Raw genomic sequence first — 15,912 nt, forward strand, 5'->3', positions numbered from 1 at the left:
ATGTGCATTTTGTGGAAGGGGAAGCAATTGAAGTTACCTCAGATCCCTCTTTTACCTCCCCAGGTTAGCAGCACATAACCCAGCATAGTTATTTATATTAACCTTGGCTTACTGAGCACTCACAACCCAGACCGTAGCGAAATCCACTCGGTGAGGGTGGGGCGCCAAGAAAGCATCTGGCTGTCACAGCTCCCCTTTGGAGACAAAAGCCAGGTACAAACGAACTCAAACAAAAATGTAAAAATAAATAAAAACGTTGACTATCAGGTGGGCATTAAGCAAAAATGTCAGCAAATGGTTGGTGTTTGGCTGCATTTATGCAGCGTTGCCTGAAATGCAACCATGCTGCTAGCCAAACCAAAGATTCACCCAGAGGTTAAAAATAAAGTCACATGTATCCTATGCATTTTTTTAATATAGTAATTCAAAATGCAACATTGCTATCAGTGTTCATATATACATATACATATACATATACATATACATATACACACATATATATATATATATAATACTGATACAATTACTATCAGTATATATACACACACACACACACACACACACATATACACACACACACACATATATATGTATATATATGTATATTTGAAAAAAAGTCCAACTGGTGAATAAGTATGAAATAGAACTGGTAAATATCCATTGTTTGACTTGAATCTCTCATATATTTTTGAAGGTCGTTGATGCTGATGTAAGCTGTTAATTGAAGTGACCTCCAAGGGCTGCTGCAAGATAGGAGAGCACCAGAGCCAAACGCTACATCAAAGAGCCAACAGGTTTGGGCAGCATATTTTCAAGTCACATTCCCGTTTCGTCTTCAACTTTGTCATAGGTTTTAATCTTACAATAAATTGATAATCGTTAGAAATTCAGTAGCTCAACACCATGTTGGTTAGTTCTGACAGAATGGCATTGTTCTGTCTGCTGACGTTACTGCTGACGGAAAGACATTTTGTGTGTGTGTGTATAGAATACTGATAGCACTTTTGTACTTTGAATTACTATATACAAAACGTAAAAAAATTCATAGGATACATGTGACTTTATTTTTAACCTCTGGTGAATCTTTGGTTTGGCTAGCAGTTTTGTTATGCCCGGTGGAGCCCTTTTGGTTAGCGTGAAATGCAACCATGGCTAAAGGCTTGCATGTTGGGTTATAATGTGGACCTGATCCTTAGGTGCCACATGCTCCTTTGGAAGTGAGGCAGCTTTGGATTTGGTTTCTCATAACCAGTTACCATGATGTGTGCTGTGATTGTGTCTCCGCCTTGTGCCTTTGTAGTGCTGCTATCCCAGAACCTGAATTCTGACGATCAGGAGTTGGTCCTGAAGGCTTTGAAGTGTGTGCCTGAGACCCAGCTCCACAAAGATGGACTGAACGCACTGAGGCTCTCTCTTGTGAGAGGAAACAGCAAAGTTGTCCATGCAGCCAGGAGAGCATTGAGCAGCTGGTGTACGTGAACCTAACTGATAAGGAGGCTGTGTGGGAGTTAAGCAAACAGAACCTGAGGCTGTGCAGTGAGTACCCTGCTGCCTGGCCAAGAGCCTCTCCCCCTCCCCCCGTACCTTAGCAGGTGGCTTCTTTGGCAGCTTGGGAGGAGTTGAGGTAGGGCAGGTATAGGTTCATGCCCTACAGGGAAGCTGTACAAAGCCTTTGCTAGCCTCGAGGTGGGGTGGGGGCATAGAAGTTGAGTTACCCCTGCCCCTCTGAAAACATGAAGCTGTCTTATACTGGATCAGACCATCATTCAAGGTAAGTATTGTTTACGCTTACTGGCAGTGGGTCTCCAGGGTAACAGGCAGAAAAGTGTTTTCACATCACCTGTTGCCTAGTCCTTTTTAGCTGGAGATGCTGGGGATTGAACCTGGGATCTTCTGCATTCCAAGCTAATGCTCTACCACTGAGCAATAACCCCTCCCCTTTGCTGGGTTTAATGGCTGAAGATAGAGTACCTTCCACCTCATTTGCCCTCTGTTGCTGTTTATTTGGGAAGAGCTGATGTGGGGACCTCCCGGTGGAGAATGCTAAGCCATTCTTGTTTATCCTTTGTTAGATGGCTCTGAGATCCATCTGATTGGCTAAGTAAACCTCTGAGTTATGAGGAGCCTGCTGCACAGGTCAGGATGACGTTGGCCAGTTTGTTTCCCCCTCCTCATCCCACCAATGAGTCCACCCAGCAGATGAGTACAGATGGAGGTGTGTATGTCCATGTGGTTGGCAGTGAAGGCTGTTTTGAAGAATTCTCTCTTAGAACTTTTCCAATGTCTATGTGCCAAGATACCATCATGATGATGATGATGATGATTTATTTATAGTCCACCTTTCTCACTGATATCTAAGACAGATTACATAATGCAAGTGAATACAATATAATCTATAGCTTGGACATTCATAGAGCAAAAATACTGTAGCTAGGATATTCAATGAAAACAGATACAATAGAGTATATTAGCTGCAAATTTGAAAACTAGCAGAAAGCCAACTACATGGATGAAACCTTTCTGAAGTGAAACGTAAGTAATTAACACGACATCTTTATCAGCATCAAACTACGCAGCAGGAGCACATTTACATCAGCAGACAGTACCCAATAGCCTAGTCTGTAGTCCCTGTCTCTTACCAAGGTAGCTCTTTGAGCTCTTATGATAGCTCTCCTGAATAATTCAGTCTTGCATAGTTTGTGGAAAGCCAAGAGTGGAAGCTTTCCTGACCTCCACAAACATGCCATTCCACAAGGTGCCATGACAGAGAAAGCATGTGTACGGGGAGTTGTTGATTTAGCCCAGCTGGAGGGTGGTATCTGCAGAAGGCCCTGCTCAGATGAGTGAAGCTGTCTTGGCGGGACGTAGGGAGAAATGAGGGGCCAAGGCCATGAAAGGCTTTGGAAGTAATATTCATGACCTTGAATTGAGCCCCATAACTGATTAATAACTAATTGAGCGACTGCAGAATGGGAGTGATATGCATGCCCTGTCTGTCTGTTCAGCATTCCCCCACATCAAGCATGTTGCTGTTACTGTACTGAATAGTTTGGCTTCATAATACCAGAAGTGGCCTCGGTTTAGAAATGGGAATACATATCCAGCAGTGCATGTTTGCGGCACTTTTGAGAGCGCCACTTTCAGTTTCTCAGAGGCTGTACTGTGTAGCTTTACTTCAAAGCAGCCCCACCTCCTTTCCACAGAGAAAGCAATCAGAATCCACTATGACAATTCAAAAGTTGCAGGTATCTTTAGGGGAATTACATGTCTGGGTCAGGATATTTTTAGTCAGAATATACAGTGAGGACTTTGAGAACGCCACTGTACAATACGGCTGTCTCTCAGAATGTGCCTATTAACACCATACAAAATCGTACGTTATCTCCCCTAACTTTTCCCTGTAGATCAGAATTGACATCTCTACCTGCATGTGAATTGCTTTTGATAGTGGATTAATCGTTACACATCTCCATGTGATCCTCGGCAGATAATGAAGGTTCCTATGCATCCACAGATAGAGTGGAAGATGGACAAGAGGTAGAGTAATCTAATCCTGACTCTCAGGGTAAGTACAAATGTGAAAGTCTGGGTATGGTATTACGTAATTAATACCATATTTCCGTTTTTGCTTGGGTGCCCCACCTTTACCTTTGCACCCCACCCCTGTCTTCACCATTGCAAAGTCAGCATTGCACTGGTTTTGTGAACTCCTGCCTCGTTCATTCCATAACAGGAGATGAAAATGGTGTGGTGATCTACATGCCAATGATCCTGGGAAGCTTCAGAACAATTCAGGCTAATGTGTTGTCGAAGGCTTTCACGGCCGGAGAACGATGGTTGTTGTGGGTTTTCCGGGCTGTATTGCCGTGGTCTTGGCATTGTAGTTCCTGACGTTTCGCCAGCAGCTGTGGCTGGCATCTTCAGAGGTGTAGCACCAAAAGACAGAGATCTCTCAGTGTCACAGTGTGGAAAAGATGTAGGTCATTTGTATCTACTCAGGAGGGGTGGGGTTGAGCTGAGTCATCCTGTAAGAGTTTCCCAGGGTGTGGAATGCTAATGGCGGGAGGCTTCACTGTATCCTGAGAGATCTCTGTCTTTTGGTGCTACACCTCTGAAGATGCCAGCCACAGCTGCTGGCGAAACGTCAGGAACTACAATGCCAAGACCACGGCAATACAGCCCGGAAAACCCACAACAACCACAATTCAGGCTAACCTGTATGTCACTCATTCTTGACTTGGGAAAATGCCTTCCACATTACAAACACCTTATTGTGTAGATACTGGGCATCAGACAAGTGTACGCACATTAGATACTGTGATGCTACTGTAACCATGTCCCGCCACACTTTTTGTACAAGGGAGTGTTTGTATCACATTTCTTTCAGTGCAGATGATAAAAAACTGTGCTGTGATATTCATGCATCTATTTCGTTGCTGGTGCGCAAAAGAAAATTAGGTCCAGTTGTAACTCTTTGTTGTTCTGAACAAATGCCTTTCACATTTCAAACATCAGTCCAAGAGTATGACTGTCATGGCGGTTTGAAATGTGAGAAACTTGTCACTTTGTTTCATTATGGTTACCATAGTTTTGTCTGCACAGTGGCCACCCCCCTTTTCTTTAAACATTTTCTATGTATGAATGGAATATTTCAGAGCTTGTTCAAATTGTTCAGCAGTTGTTCAGTTTGTCAGCAAATCATGCTGTATCCCTGCAAAAAGTGTCAAATTTCATGACATGCTGTATCCCTGTAATTTTAACAAAGTTAATTTACCAAGTATAAATCCTCCACACATGACCTCCCCTTACTGCTTTGCATAATATTAACAATTTATTGCTATTTCACGCAAAACAGAGCTGCAGAGCAGGGCAATGTACTAGTGATATCCAATGCTGAACTCTTCCCCAGCAGCTCGTCTTGCCGATGCCAGAAACATGAACAGACCCTTTGCGGTGCTTCATGACATGGCAGAGAAATGGATCACGCAATGTGAGAGGGAGGAGCCATCGAGAATCATATCAGCAGTTATCGGGGGTTCTCGTCAAAACAGTGTCGCGCTGCTCCCTGTGCATCACAAGGCCTCATCGAGACCCTCCACAGGCTGACACTCCTCCTCCTGCATCATCTGCCCGTGGAGAGTTTCCTACCCATGGCCCTCTCTCTGAGTGCCAATGTACACGGCACAGAAAACAGCAGTAATCTCTTTCCTGCGTGTGGTAAAGGTCTGTTGCCTCCAGTTAAGAAGTATGGTTGCATCACGCTGTTCGGAGGTTGCCCTGTGCATAGGTAGAAACTGTTTTTCTATTTTCCATTGGTACTATTGTTGGTAGAGAAACAGGTATTCAACTTGTTCCCCATGTGGTTTGACTGGTTTTGTGACAGTAAAGCACAATAACTACAGTTTTCTGGTTTAAAAAAAGATCTTTTTCAAAAACTAGGCAAGGCAAACAGCGTACAGTGCTTAGAAAACAATTTCTTTCCAACATTCACTCGGTAATAAATAACAGTCATGTAATAAGAAAGATCTAAATAATCAAGGAACATCTGGAATCTTCCAAGTATTTACAGTATAGTTCCTCCCTAGAAGCTGAGGGTGCAGTACTGGCTGAGGCACTTTCCATGCAGGCCACTCTTCTTTCAAGCTAGGCCAATTTTGACTTGATAGCAAGTAAGAATCTTGTTATTAACTCATAAGGCTGTATATGTATCCAACTTTAGTCTCTCCCATTTGATTAGCAAATCCAAGTGAAAATCTTGCAGTTTATCTAGATTTCTTGCAGCAGAAGCAGAAGGGGTTATTCCCCATGACAGCTTTGTACTAAACTTATCCCAGCATTGTAAAAGATTATTCATTACAAAATTGTTATACTTCTAGAACTTTCCCTTTTCTGTTTTCTTAATCTACAAGTGATGGGAAGACACTCCTCAATCCACGCTTGCTCAGTTGCAATTTCAGAAGGGTCCTCAAGTTCTAACACCCATCTGCTGGTCCAAGATGATAGTGGTGCAGTGTGAGATAACTAAATATTAGGTACACAACAAGGCACCCTAAATAAGGACCTGAGGAATTTGGATTGGGTTGCTTCTAGTTTAGGGAAATTTCTGAATAAGCATATCTATGAACCATACATGAGATGGGATAATCACCTTATCCTGAAAGTCTTTTATTGCATATGGTATATGAGAACCCCCTTTGGTAAAAAAAGAATTTTAAAATTGCTACAACCACTCTTTGGGCATTCTCAATTACATAGGAAAGCTGAGCGTAAGCCAGATGATTCGGAAAACTACTTCTAAATAATTGAATGTTTTAACTTGATCAGTCTCATGACTGTCAATCTGCCACCTGTACTTAATATATTTTTTGGAGAAAAAACAATTTTGGTCTTGGAGAAATTGATGGTTAACGTCTCCTCCTAACAGTAAGGCGTAAATGTCCAAAGGGCTCTTCTGAGCCCTACGTTGGAGTATGATAGAATGATCATTGTCTGCCTGTAATAGTGTGGCAGTTGGTCTGTTTGCCAGATTGGGTGGATGGAAATCTGGATTGGTTAAGGTTTGCACCATAGAATGTATATAAAAATTAAATTACAAGAGAGCTAGGATACATCTTTGCTTCACACCTCTCCTGACAGAGACCAAATGGGACAAATAACCTGATGGGTTGCAGCTCATTGAAAAATAATTGTTTTCATGTAGTGTGTGTATAGGAGAAAACAGTCTGTGATCTATTGAAGAAGCTTCTAGTTTTAACTGTAGTCTGTCTTGTGAGATATTGTCAAATGCCATTTTGTGGTCGACAAAGGCTGTGTAAAGTGCTGTATGAGACCTGGCAGTATATTTCTCCACCAGATGATGTGAAATCAGACACTGATCTATAGTGGAGCAACCGCTACTAAATTAAGAACCAAGAAAGTTAAAGAAATCCCAATCCATGGCCCAAATATTAAAATTACTAAATATAGAACATAAATATATATCAATATACAAATATACATGTATTTATTACAGGATAATGTAAAAAGTATTACAGGTCCAAATATAACCTCAATTCAGATTAAAGTCAGACAAAAAACTCAATCAAGAACCTGATGTGACCTTCACCAAGCGTGTTTCGGCCATGCGGCCTTCTTCAGTTGTCAAGGATTACACAGTAACTGCAGGCAATGCAATAATATGACAAGAATTGAAAAATAAAAGCAATATAGGACCAAGCTGGAATTGTGCTAGAAAGGCAGGGGGGAGAAGAAAATTATTGATTATTAAACTTGGTGCAATATTTTTACTACTTTTACTATTATAACATAAACATGTATTTTTCTTGCAAAAGTTATTGAAAATAATTTATTTCCAATTAATATCAATAACTCAAGGCGTCAATAACTCAATATGTACTTTAAAAATTACCTCATTTGGAATCACCTTCGGCCCTAGTCAGGTACATGCGTCTTGGTTGGTAATTCAACTGTGTACTACTAAACTACTACTAAAAAGCCGTTAAAAGCAGTACAAACTACTAAATTATTACTATACAGATGTTTAAAATGGTACAAACTACAAAACTACTCCTATGAAACAGTTTAAGAGGGTACAAGCTACTAAATTACTACTAAAATCAATTCAAAGGGGTACAAACTTCTAAACTACCACTATAAAACTGTTTATAACTCTTTAAACTACGACTACTTCTATAGGAGTTGAAGGAAGACGGCATCCTCCTCCTCCTCATTTTTGCAGGCCGGGGGGCCGCTCCATTTCCTCACCGGGTGTAATAGAGAGGGTGATGAGGGTAGAGAGGGTGGAGGTCTGGGCATTGGTTCTGGGCATTGGGGGCAGAAGAGGAGGAGGGGAGGGAAGGAGGGGGTGGTGGAGGGGAGGTTTGGGGGTCAGGAAGCCGTTCCATTTCTGAGTCATCACTGGAAATGGAGTAAGGGATGGGGACAGAGGTGGAAGTGGAGGAGGGAAGGGAAATGGGATGTGGCCCCGGAAGCCACTCCATCTGTTCCACCCAATGCCATCTTCTTTTCTGTTGGGATATGAAATGTGGAAAGGATGGAATTGAGAAGACCACGGGGCACAATGAGTAAAGATCACCTGCAAGGAACAACTCTCTACTACCAGCCCTCTGCCTCTCTAGCTCTCCTATTAGCCCTCCAGACATAGTTCTGGAAACCTCTGCCTACAACTTCCTTCTTCAGGTCAGGAAGCTGTTCACTAGCCTGCTTCATCTCCAGTAATGCTGCAATAGCTATTTCCAGACTTACCTGCATGGACACACCTGAAGAGAAGCCCTTAAATGCTTTGAGATTATTTCTGGAAAACTCCTCTTTGGGATAAACATTTATTGTGCATATGCTCCCCCACCCTGCACAGATATTGATAAACAGTTAACTGAGCCATTTACATTTCAAAACAAACTTTTCTTAACCAATCTCAAATGTTAGATAAAGTTTTAGTTTCCCATTATTCAGTAATCCATATTCTAGCTGCTGTCAGTCAGTTCAGAATTGAAATGCTGTACTTTTGTTGGGGCATAAAAATAATTTCTCTGCCAGTGTGCCCAGTAAAGACACCACACACAATCAAATGAAGTTGATATGGGGCATAATAAACCTACCTCTAGTGTGGACACCTTGCCTAATGGGCTGCCTGAGGCATGCTACCCTGCCCTACCTCCTAGCACAAGGTGATGTTCAGGCCCCTGAGATTTTGCTAGCCTGCCTACCCAAGGGATGTCCAGGGGAGCTGTAATTCCACCATCCTCCCCCTGCACTGGTCAAACTAGCTCAAAGTGATGATGGCCCAGCAAGAAAACTTCACCATGTGGGTGACATTGCAAAAGTGTCCTCAGTGATGGCAAGACAACCCCAAACAAAACTGCCTGGTGCACCCAATGATGACAAAGTGGTCCAGCAGGTTTTTGAAGTTGTCATTCATGAACTTCTGGAACACCATGGGGAGCTAGACAGGCCAAAAGGCATCACCAGGTATTTGAACTCCCCATACTGGGTGCAGAATACAGTCTTCAACTTGTCCCCTGTCCACATGCATATCAGGTTGTAGGCCCCACAGAGATCAAGTTTGGTTTAAACTCTGCCCCCTTCTGTTGCTCCAGCAACTCTGGAATCAAGGGTAGCGGTCATGGACCATGATCCTATTAAGAGGCCAATATTTGTTGCACAGGGACAGCTCTTCACTCCTCTTTACAAACAAGTTTGGTGCCGCCATTGGGGAGGTTGATGGGTGTATAAAACTCCGCTGTTGGTTCTTGATCAAGAAGTCCCTCAGTGCCTCTCATTTTGACCCAAACAGGGAATATAAACACCCAGCAGTCAAGGGTGCTTCTGGCACCAATTTGATTGTGCAGTCATAGGGCTGATGTGGGGGGAGCTGATCTGCCCCCTTCTCAAAGACATTCTGGAATTCAGCATACACTGCTGGAAGAGTCAATGGGGTTGAGAGAATAGTGGCCTTCATCATGGTTGGCAGGGCTTTGTGGGGCATGGGTTCCTGAACCGTATCTCCTGCCTGCCCTAATCGATCTCTGGGTTATGCATTTCCAGCCAAGACATCCCTAACACTAGGGGGAACAAAGGCACGCAGGCAGTGTCAAAGCAGAGTAGCTCCCAATGGTCCTGCATGTACGTAACCAAGGGCAGGGCCCATGACAGGACCAGATCACAGAAGCTGCCCGTCAGTAGCCTCAACTTGCATGGGGGGGGTCACTTTCCAGTGCAACGGGACCTGCTGCTGTTCAGCAAAACTAGCATCCTTATAGGAATGCGATGCCCGCGAGTCCAGCATTGCCTGAATCAGTATCCAGCAGTCGTCAGGGAACTGGAGCTTTACTGGGAACAGGAGGGGTCAAGGACCTGCGCTGGGTGGGGAGGCTTTCCAGATTCTGCTGCTTGCCCCACATAGCAAGGCCTGTTCCAACTTGGGGCATGGAGTTTAACACTTGCTTCCAGGGCTTCTTTGAGCAGCAGCTTGCACAGTGCCCTTTGCTGCCACAATATAGGCACAGATTCAAGAAACAGCGCCTCCTCCCTTGACAGCTGCGGTGGAGCAGCCCCCAGCTGCATTGGTACCCCTGCTATCTCTGGGGGCAGGGGCGGGCAGAGGGCCTGAAGGAAGCCTCCGCTCCACTGGTCTAGGGTGAGTCCCAAGGTGGGCCTGTGTCTGGTTCTTCAGGCTCCCGTCAATTTGCATGCAGATCTAGATCAGAGTAGCAAGAGTTGTGGGAGGGTCCACCTGAGCCACTTTGTCCAACACCTCCTCTAGGTACTGGTCAGTCAGAGCAGCCTCATTCCACCCCAAGTCTTGGGCCAGTAGCTGGAATTCCACCTGCCACCAAGCCTCTCCCCTGGTGTAAACGCCTGAGGTAGTGGTTAGTCCACTCCTCCTTCTGAGGGTTGGCAAAGTCTGCACTCAAGTGGTTTAGAAAGTCTGAAAAGCTTGTCAGCAATGGGAAGCTGGATAGAAGCAGCGGAGTGGCCTGACTGGCCGCCTTCCTCTTCCTCTTTTTTCTTTAAGAAGCTCAGAATGAAGCCGACCTTGGTCTTATCATTAGGAAAATGCCTTTCCTAAAGCTTAATGCACAGCTTGCACTGTGTCAAGAAAGCAGCAAAGTCTTTTTGAACACCACCCCCAACTTCACTGGGGGGGGCTAATGGGGTATTTTCCTTGGGGGACGGGTGCAGCAGGAGCTGCAACAGAAGCAGCAGCCCCAGGCCCAGTACCAACAGCTTGTTCTTGAAGCACAGCTACAGCATCCGTCAGTTCCTGTATTCGGCCTTGTAGTGCTTGATTCTGGGCAGTTGTGTTTTCCTTACTGCTGCTAAATGGAGTGGACGCAAACTGCACTGGTTGCCAGGCTCCAGTATCAGGTTACAGGGTCTCTTCCAGTCTCTCTTAATAGCAAGGCCAGGGAAAGTTCCAAAGTCAGGTCATTCAAGCTGAGCTCAGGTCTTCCAATAACCAGTCCAGGTAGCGCCAGCAGGTCAGCATCTCAGTGTTCACGTTGCCTCATCTGGAGGCTTTATAGTCTGCATGTCCATACATCACGCAACTAGCCAGCTTCTCAGGCACCGTCCTGTAAAGACTTGTGTTCACTGTCGGCTGGCAGGTGGCATTGAGTCAACAGGTGTGTAGTGTGCCTTTCTGCATGTAATTCTGTCTTTAGTCTTCTATGGCATTCTTCTTCTCATGCATTTTATGCCATCACTACCAAACAGGGAGATTTTGGTGTCATCACTCCAAATAATACTGTCCCATTGTTCCGCTGTCCAGTTAACATGGGTTTTAGCCCAGTTTAATCTTTTCAACCTTTGTTTGAGAGATAACCATTTTTTCCCCATGGAATTCTAGCATTAAGACCAAATTCCTCCAGTCTGTGCCGAACAGTCCTTGCACTCAACCTCACATTGAATTGCGCCATTTCATTTTGTATACACACCCTGATGATTTTCTTCTGTCACCTAGGCTCAGTCTCTCAATTCTTCTATCATCCCTTGCTTGTGTGCACCTTTTCCTGCCTTTACCAGTCTGGTTTTGTAGTGACTGAGTTGCCTTATACTTCTTCAAAAATTTGGAAATGCCACCTTTGGTTAAGTTTCCACCAATTTTTCTTCTAATTTCTTCATAACTGTAGCCTTGTTCACTTAATAGTACTATTTTACATCGCTTTCTGGGTGACCAGTCAACTCTTTGTGCCATTTTTTAAATTTTACTACGTTTTACAAGACACTGAAGGAAAGAACACAAAACAAATCAACCAACTTGATAGCAATCACATAACACACTGACAAATGACCTCCTCTCAGCTCCAATACATGACATCAATAGCTGAATCCTACTGTGACCTGATTGGCTCATTGCCAAAACAAGATGACACCTGATTGGCTCTCTAAAGACTCATGCTCATTGGCTACATTCAAATGAAGGAAAGCTACTTCATATCAACGTAAGCAAGTTGTGCTTCCTTTTCCTGGTTATTTGGCTATAACATTTGATAGAATACAGATAATTGAACACCTTTATTGCATTACATTCTTGATTAAATTATCTTTCCATTGATATATAATTTTATGGTATTACTCCCCCAAAAAGGGGTGTTATGAGCCATCAAACCTCAAAAATGCACTTTTTCCGAAAGGTTTCCACAATTTTGGCCACTAGTATAAAACTGTTTAAAACACTAAAGTCTACTACAAAAATACTAAAAACTACTACTAAAATCAAACCACTAAAAACTAACTGCTACCAAAACACCAAAAACTACTACTAAAACAACAAAAATGATTCCTAATTCTACAGGAGCATTATTTTTGAGGGCTGGGGAGCCACTCCATTTCGTCATCTGCAGTAAGGGAGAGGGTGATGTGGGTGGACAGTTGGGTGCTGGGATTGGGGGTGGGAAAAGAGAAGAGGAGGGAAGGAGGGGATGGTGGAGAGGTGCTTTGGTGACTATCTACTTCTAAAACTCTAAAAACTAACTACTAATTCTAAAGGGTTTGGGGGGGCGGGGATCCACTCCATCTCCTCCTCGGGATTGGGATTGGGGTTGGGAAAAGAGAAGAGGAGGGAAGGAAGGGGTGGTGGAGGGGTGGTTTGGGGTCCGGGAAGCCACTCCATTTCCGAATCTCTCCCATCAGCCCGCCAGACATATTTCCGCAGACTTTTGGTGTTGGGCTTGGGACTGGGGTTGGAAAAAGAGAAGAGGAGGGAAGGAGGGGATGGTGGAGAGGTGCTTTGGTGACTATCTACTTCTAAAACGCTAAAAACTAACTACTAATTCTAAAGGGGTTTTTATTTTGGGGGGCCAGGAATCCACTCCATCTCCTCCTCGGGATTGGGATTGGGGGTGGGAAAAGAGAAGAGGAGGGAAGGAAGGGGTGGTGGAGGGGTAGTTTGGGGTCCGGGAAGCCACTCCATCTCCTCCTCGGGGTTAAGGGGGAGGGTGATGTGGGCAGAGAGGGTGGATAGTTGGGTGCTGGGACTGGGATTGGGGGTTGGAAACGAGAAGAGGAGGGAAGGAAGGGGTGGTGGAGGGGTGGTTTGGGGTCTGGGAAGCCACTCCATTTCCGAATCTCTCCCATCAGCCCGCCAGACATATTTCCGCAGACTTTTGGTGTTGGGCTTGGGACTGGGGTTGGAAAAAGAGAAGAGGAGGGAAGGAGGGGATGGTGGAGAGGTGCTTTGGTGACTATCTACTTCTAAAACGCTAAAAACTAACTACTAATTCTAAAGGGGTTTTTATTTTGGGGGGCCAGGGATCCACTCCATCTCCTCCTCGGGATTGGGATTGGGGGTGGGAAAAGAGAAGAGGAGGGAAGGAAGGGGTGGTGGAGGGGTAGTTTGGGGTCCGGGAAGCCACTCCATCTCCTCCTCGGGGTTAAGGGGGAGGGTGATGTGGGCAGAGAGGGTGGATAGTTGGGTGCTGGGACTGGGATTGGGGGTTGGAAAAGAGAAGAGGAGGGAAGGAAGGGGTGGTGGAGGGGTGGGGTGGGGGCCTGGAAGCCATTCCATCGGCTCGTCTTTCATGGGCCACCATCTTCTTTTCTGTTGGGACATAAAATTGGAGAGGAGAGAATTGAGAAGACCATGGGACACAATGAGTAAAGATCACCTGCAAGGAGAAAAGCTCTACCGTCCCTCTGCCTCCCTATCTCTCCCATCAGCCCACCAGACATATTTCTGCAAACTTCTTGAGATCTCCTGCCTACGACTTCAATTCACAAAGCTGAGGCCTAGTCTGCTTCATCACAGGTTATGCTGCAATACTTCCTCCAAAATTATCTGCATGGACATACCTGAAGAGAAGCCCTTAAATGATTTGAGATTATTTCAGGAAAACTCTTCTTTGGGAAAACTCTTTATTTTGTGTATGCTTTCCCCACATAGAAATTGACCTTGAGATTCATCCTAGACCAGTGGAGCAGAGGCTTCCCACAGCTCCTCTGCCTGCCCATGCCCCCAAAGCAGGCATGGAGGGGGCAGGGGAACCCTTAAAGATGGAGGCTGCTTGACCGCGGCTGTCTTTCAATGCATGCTAAGAAAAGCTGCGGGAGAGTGAGGCTGGGGTGGCCAGGCCTGGGGGGCTTGATAGCAGGGGATGGGGGGTGAGCACACACAGGGGGGGATCGCTTGCGTGCATGTGCAGAGTGCACATGCTCTGGAGGACTTGCTTGTCGTACCAGAAATGACACATGACAAGAATAGTGAGAAATCCATACATAAGCATCTGTAGGTTTCCAAATCTCTACAAATGAGAGACAAGCTACAAGTGACATTTTTCACGTGAAGGACACTTGATCGTTTTCTCAAGTCTTTCTGGGAACTGAAGTCCCTCTCCCCTGCCCCTTTTCCTTCTGTTCCTTCCCCTCTCTGTTAGAATCGCTGCCTGAAGAGAGAGAGAAAGCCAGCAGCAGCAGCAGCTTTTGCAAATCGTCTTGCTTGTAATTTACCCGAAAGACAGTTTTTTGCTGAATAAGTTGCATCTTATGATCCATAGAAATAAGCAGTGTAGCATTTAAGCCTTATCCCATTGCTTTGGAAAAATTAGGGCTCTAACTCTATTCCATTCCTTATTTGTTAACCAGCATCAAATATTGATAAATATTGTTGGTCTTGTTCTTTGTATAGATTAAATGATAGTTTTCAAAAATGGGGGAGAGGGACTCTGAAATCCTCAGTACTGCAGGGTTATATTTGGATATCAGGAAATGTTGTGATTGTACATATTGCTGTTCAACAGAAGTTGACAAATATCTAGACCTCAGCTGAGAGAATGACAAAAACTCATCATCATAATTTATCTATTGGTACAAAGTAAAAATCCCCCTATCTGCTCCAACCTCCCAGAGAAAAGATTTCCTACTAATTTTTAAAACTGGATTGGCCCGTTATGTTAATTTAGCAAGTAAAAATGGGTGAATTTGATATTGCCGTGTCATCATGTGCCGTAGGCTTGGGCAATAATTCTTCCTGTAATGAAACCAGTAGAAGCATCCCATTCAACAGTACAATAGCTGTTCCTTGGTTGATATTGTCAGACTATGCCATTCCAGACACGAGAGTCTGTCTTACTCCCTTCTGCAAGAAGACAAGGTCTTTTGATTTCAAAAGGTTTTATTATGAAAGACAGCATTCAGGCCCAGACGTCCATATTCCAGGATTTGAGATCCTGGCTGATAAAGGCATTGTTAGGAATGAGGTACAGAACTACAGTTGTTACATTTCACATTCCCAGAGCCCAGCCTCCCCCCAGAGTTCACATAGCAGGAGAGTTTTCTGTGGGAACACTAGTCAAGGTCGACTCGGTTCGAAGAAAAGATAAGACAGTATCCTCTCCCATGGAATCGGCTCCTTGCAGGTGGTGGGGCCTAGAGGGAAAAGAAGACTAAACAACTAAAGAATTAAACATGGCGATTCGGTTTCGTTTTCTCAGCCATGCCGGACGCTCCTCTCGGCTGGTCCGGGAGGAAACGACCGGGCACCCTGAACGGGCGGCTGATCTGCAAGGATTAGCCCCCAGGACTCCCAGGGAGGGAGCCAGGGTCCGGGACGCGGCGGGAAGAACTCTCCGAAATCAATGCGGGGAGGGAATTGCCCGTTTGTCCCTATGGAGGCCGGCAGATGTGCGCGGCGCCTCGAGTGCCGCCGGGCAACGAGAAACGGCAAGTAAAAGAAACAGGCGGAAGCCTGTAAACAAGCGAATCCCTTCTGTTCTACAAGCGTTTGTGAAGGAGAGGTTGATCTGAAGAAGACTCGCTCTTCCCCTTCGTGGAGTTCCAGAATTTTGTTGGCGCCCCCCCCCCCCAAAATGGCAGCAAAGAAGCAAAGTCCCGCTCTCGGTAAGTCAATCTCGGCCACCTTGCAGAAAGGGGAGTCGCTCGAAGAATTGGTGCGCA

The 15,912-nt window shown here is 44.9% G+C and overlaps 1 long non-coding RNA gene across 1 annotated transcript; it reads left to right on the forward strand.

The window, feature by feature from the left end:
• The first annotated feature begins 679 nt into the window (after positions 1-679).
• Positions 680-6,754, forward strand: LOC129334296 (uncharacterized). The gene is made up of 5 exons (XR_008597504.1): positions 680-794; positions 1,301-1,536; positions 2,073-2,215; positions 3,405-3,565; positions 4,913-6,754. It is a non-coding gene; the product is annotated as an uncharacterized LOC129334296 (long non-coding RNA).
• The last annotated feature ends 9,158 nt before the right edge of the window (positions 6,755-15,912 follow it).

The sequence above is a fragment of the Eublepharis macularius genome, chromosome 8 (genome assembly GCF_028583425.1).
Source record: "Eublepharis macularius isolate TG4126 chromosome 8, MPM_Emac_v1.0, whole genome shotgun sequence".
Lineage (NCBI taxonomy): Eukaryota > Metazoa > Chordata > Lepidosauria > Squamata > Eublepharidae > Eublepharis > Eublepharis macularius.